The following is a 5,106-nucleotide window of genomic DNA, read 5'->3' as shown; positions in this document are numbered from 1 at the left end:
TGCTATCAGCACGAGACCAACAGGTCACCCACGTCTGTGATACAAGGACATCTGCAAAGCGAGATCTCAAGCTGACTGGGATTGGAGTCGATGCATGGGAAGTCCTTCCTGCTGACTGGAATTCCTGGAGAAAGGCATTCAGGAAGACCATGGGAAAAGTAGAGGACAAAAGAAATGACCAGATGGTGGGAAAGAGAGCTCAGAGGAAGGAAAAATTATCCGTCGACCTCGGGCCAATGATATTCATCTGTACCAGCTGAGGAAGGGATCGTCACTCACGAGTCGTCCTCTCCAGCCACAACAAACGATGTTTCACACAGAAGTGACGTACACCCCGGGTGTAGCCCATCGTCTTCCGAGACGGACGGTTGCCGATTACAATTACAACGACAGCGACAACTACAAGAGCGAGTCAGAGGCTGGGAACACTGCCGTGACGAACTCAGCTCTTGACTCGCCAAAGCCTGCCCACTATCTACAAGGCCTTCCTCTGATTTCAATTGCACACACATTCGTGATCTGGCTCTGTAGCTTAGTTAGTTAAAGCACCTGTCTAGTAAACAGGAGATCCTGGGCTCAATTCCCAGCAGAGCCTTATTTCACAGTAGCAACATGCTTGAAAAGTTTCATTATCAACGTTGACATCTGTGTCTTGTGAACTTTAATTCAAAATACTTGATGAATTTCAATCGCAAAAAAAAACAGCCTTTGTGAAGGATATGAGTTTGGAATGGCTGTTCCTCCTTGGACAGAATTTCAGTACTGATACATCAAAGGTAACTTCTTTGACATAAATTTGTTCACAGTGACATTCAACCTGGAAAACAGCTTGATATTAATCTCACTGAAGGAGAGTGTTTGTGTCATTATGTGTTGCTTTTAACCGAGACTGGGACATGACGCAAGTGGGAGGGTTTATCTGAGGTTTGGAATATTTGTCAGTCAGGAACAAGAAAAATCAAAGGAACCAATAAGAAAACCTAAGTCTCATGTGGTTACCGAGAAACGGTGAGAAGATATTAAATTTTGTTGTATTTAATACAACTGTGTGAACTTTGATCTTTCCTGCCTTTTATAAACAGTATTTGAAGGGACTCAGTAAAAATGTTCAGTGTTGATGAGAGTGGGGTCTGGGTGAGCAGCTGCTTCATGTGACAGGGTCAGGACTGGATGCAGGAAGTTCTCTGACAGTCTCTCTCTGATGGGTGGAGTTGATTTTCAACTGGCAGCTGTTGCTGTTTTGATAATTCAAGTTCCCTCCACCGATTTTTTTGGACAGACAGTGCAGTATGAGGATGTGAAGGGTTAATGCTGAAGAGAAGTGGGATTAACCCCTCCCACAATCAGAGTGATGATGTAACAGTCACATGAGATGAGGTTTGGGAGGAGAGAGCAGCACCAAGGATGCGAGTTTCGGAGGCTTGATGAGTGTGTATGTAGTATTGTGTAAATTAGAAAAGAGTTCTTAGTTCTTTCAGCAGGAAATGTGTCCAGAAAATATCACGAAACTCACAATTTTATTATTCAGGAGTTGGAACACAGTGATATTAACTCCAAGTGACAGTAGTGGTTTCATTTAACAAAAGAAAAGGAGAGAATAATATTGCTCATTGATTGAAATCCCCCAGTGAGGAGACAGTTAAACAGGTGATCTGTTGGGGCATCCTTCGATCCAAGGTTTCGGCAGCATTTAATCTCCCTTTTTGGTGAAATTCTCTGTTTTTTGCATCTTTTTAAATCCAGCTTTTATGGACCAGTGAAAAAACTGAAAAAAGTGAACAGATCCATCCTTTCTTTTCTTCCTTCTTCCCATCAGTTTCTCTTTTCTGTCCCAATTTAATCTGCTGTTTTATCCATTCCAATCATAATTCAACATTCCAATCAAATCTATTTGTTATTCCACAGTGTCTCTCCATGTGTTTTATTCTGTTGTATTCTCTCACAGTCTGTTTGATGATCAATTTTACATCTCACTCTCTGTTCTGGTGAAGATCAGAAGCAGTGTTATCTGTTTGCAACACCCGACAAGTCGGCCTGAGGCTGTGTCTCATCGATAATGTGGAGTTGGGAACATAGGAACATAGGAGCAGGAGTCGGCCATTCAGCACATCGAGCCTGCCCCACCATTCAACATGATCATGGCTGATCATCCACTTCAATGCCCTTTCCCCCACACTTTCCTCATATTCCCTTATGTCATTTGTATTTAGAAATCTGTCAATCTCTGCTTGAAACATACTCAATGACTGAGCTTCCACAGCCCTCTGGGGTACAGAATTCCAAAGATTCACAACCCTCTGAGTAACAACATTTCTCCTCATCTCTGTCCTAAGTGGCTTGCCCCTTATTTTGAAATTGCGTCCCCTGGTTCTCGACTCCCCAACCAGGGGAAACATCTTAGCTGCATCTACCCTGACTGTCCTTTAAATATTTTGTAGGTTTCAATGAGATCACCTCTCATTCTTCAAAACTCCAGAGAATACAGCCCCAGTTTCCCCAATCTCTCTTCATAGGACAGTCCCACCATCCCAGGAACAAGTCTGATGAACCTTCTTTGCACTCTATCTATGGCAATAATATCCTTCCTAAGGCAAGGGGACCAAAACTGCACACAGTACTCCAAGTGCAGTCTAACCAAGGTTCTATACAATTGAAGCAAGAATTCACTACTCCTGTACTCAAATCCTCTTGTGATAAAGGCTAACATACTATTAGCCTTCCTAATTGCTTGCTGCACCTGAATGTTAGCTGTCAGTGACTTATTGCCATGGATACCAGGTCACCCTAATACTCTATACCTCAGTTAATAAAGGAAAGGATTCCATTTACCTGCTGAACCAGCTTATTGACCTGTACTGCTACTTCAGGGATCTGTGGACATTCACTCCAACGTCCCTCACTTCCTCTACACCGTTCAGTGTTCTCCCATTAATTGTGTATTCCTTTGCCTTTTTTGACGCCTGCTCTCGCTGTTCCCTGCTCTCCAAGTGAACTCTTGCTCCCTCTCTCTCCTGGGCTCTTTATGCTCCACTCTGCTCTCACTGTTCCCCGCTCTCTTAATGTATCAATATTTGTTTGTCTTGTGTTTAATTTAAAATATGGATTAACTGTATTTTACAGTTGTAGGTTTTATTTGGTAATCCTGTGCAAGTTGTGGATTGGTATTCAATATTAAGCTCTGTGAAAATGATTGTGAATGAAAATATAACTTTCAATCTTATACATGGGCTGGTCTGCATGCTCCAAGTCCTTCATTTTGTAGTAATGGCTTGATACTGTATCTTTCAGTCTTCATCTCTGTGGGATTTTTGAACTGGTATGTAATGCATAACTTGGTCTAACGTTCTGATGTACATTATTGGGATTCATAGGATCATAGGAAATAGGGACATTAGGCCATTCAGCCCATCAAGCCTGCTCCAACATTCAAACAGATCGTGACTGATCATCTACCTCTACGCCATTTTTCCCTGCCATCTCCATATCCCTTGATCTTGTTAGTATTTAGAAATCTATCGATTTCTGTCTTGAATATGTTCAATGCCCTCTGGGATGAAGAATTCCACAGATTTCTCACCCTCTGAGTAAAGAAATTCCTGCTCATCTCAGTCTGCCCTTATTCTGAGACTGTGTCCCCTTGTTCTGGACTCACTAGACAGAGGAAACATCCTTTCCATATCTACCCTGTGACACCCTGTAAGAACTTTGTCTGTTTCAATGAGATCACCTCTCATTCTTCAAAACTCTAGAGAATTTAGGCCCAGTTTCTGCAGTCTCTCATCATAAGACAATCCCACCATCCGAGGGGATGAGACCAGTGAATCTCTGTTGCACTCCCTCTGTGACAAGTCTATCCTTCCTTAGATAAGGAAACCAAAATTGGACAGAATACTCCAGGTGCGGTCTCACCTAGACTTCATACATCTTTACTCATGTACTCAAATACGCTTTCAATGAAGCCAACATGCCATTTGCCTTCCTAATTGCTTGCTGCCCCTGCATACTAGCTTTTCGTGTCTCATGAACAAGGACACCCAGGTGCCTTTGGACATCGACACTTCTCAACCTCTCACCATTTAAGAAATACTCTGTCTTTCTGTTTATTCGACCAAAGTGGAGAACTTCACACTTATTCACATTATATTCCATCTGCCATGTTCTGCCCATTCATTTAACCTGTACAAATCCCCTTGAAGCCTCCTTGCATTCATTCTGTACCTTTGAATTCTGTAAATTTTGCCTGTTCTATTTCAGATTTTATATTTAAAATGTGACCATGGTGACAGAGTTTATTTAGATCTGATAGTGAGTTTGTTTTTGGACTGTGATTGATGTATCAACCTGTCAGCTGTACTGAATTGGAGTGAAATAGAAACAACTTCTGTCTCTCCTGCTGTTGTTTGACTGTTGGATTGAAAATGTGTCTCTCTTGACTTTGGGATCAGTGTCTGTCTGACTACTTCTTTTGTTTGTTCCAGTGGAACTGATGAGCTGGCAGTATCTCTGTGCTTTGGGAGTGATCCTGTACCGCCTGTGTGTTGGAACGAGAGCACTGCACTTTTCCTTGTGTCCAAGAATCACCACATCCAGTCAGGTTCCTTCATGTATTTTCCTGCAGGAATGAAAGAACTGGTGAGATAGAAGATACAAAAGCGATCAATGTAATCGTCCCAATAATAATCATTATGAACAATCATAAAATGAAAACCAGGAACACAAACAGTGTCAGTGTCTGACTCCACTGCAGTACTGCAGTATTCAGCTTCTGTTTACCAGGTGCTTGCAGTGGATTTACAACAAGTTTGTGACATTCAGAAACAACACAAGCCCTGCACTGCTCAATGACTGGGACTGTCCGATAGAGCAGTGACCTTTACACAGTCACATTTCTATTTCAACGGAAAACAAGCAGCCACTATTTAAAATGTGCCTTTCACACTTCTCACCTGGTGTCTGCAATAAATGCTCTTTGTCTAACTATCCACATCGTTATTTTGCGGCTATTTTCCCCCCACTGTTCACAATCCAACAAACAGTGAGAGACTGGAACTAAAGCAGGAAAATTCCCTCTCCTTTGGGTGGTGAAATTGTCAGTGATTTTCAATA

General features: G+C 42.1%; 1 non-coding gene across 1 annotated transcript; it reads left to right on the top strand.

The window, feature by feature from the left end:
* The first annotated feature begins 521 nt into the window (after positions 1-521).
* Positions 522-595, top strand: trnat-agu (transfer RNA threonine (anticodon AGU)). The gene has a single exon. It is a non-coding gene; the product is annotated as a tRNA-Thr (tRNA).
* The last annotated feature ends 4,511 nt before the right edge of the window (positions 596-5,106 follow it).

The sequence above is a fragment of the Heterodontus francisci genome, unplaced genomic scaffold (assembly GCF_036365525.1).
Source record: "Heterodontus francisci isolate sHetFra1 unplaced genomic scaffold, sHetFra1.hap1 HAP1_SCAFFOLD_43, whole genome shotgun sequence".
NCBI classification, from domain to species: domain Eukaryota; kingdom Metazoa; phylum Chordata; class Chondrichthyes; order Heterodontiformes; family Heterodontidae; genus Heterodontus; species Heterodontus francisci.
Note: the sequence above shows the minus strand (reverse complement) of the source record. Positions and strands in the feature narration are given on the sequence as shown.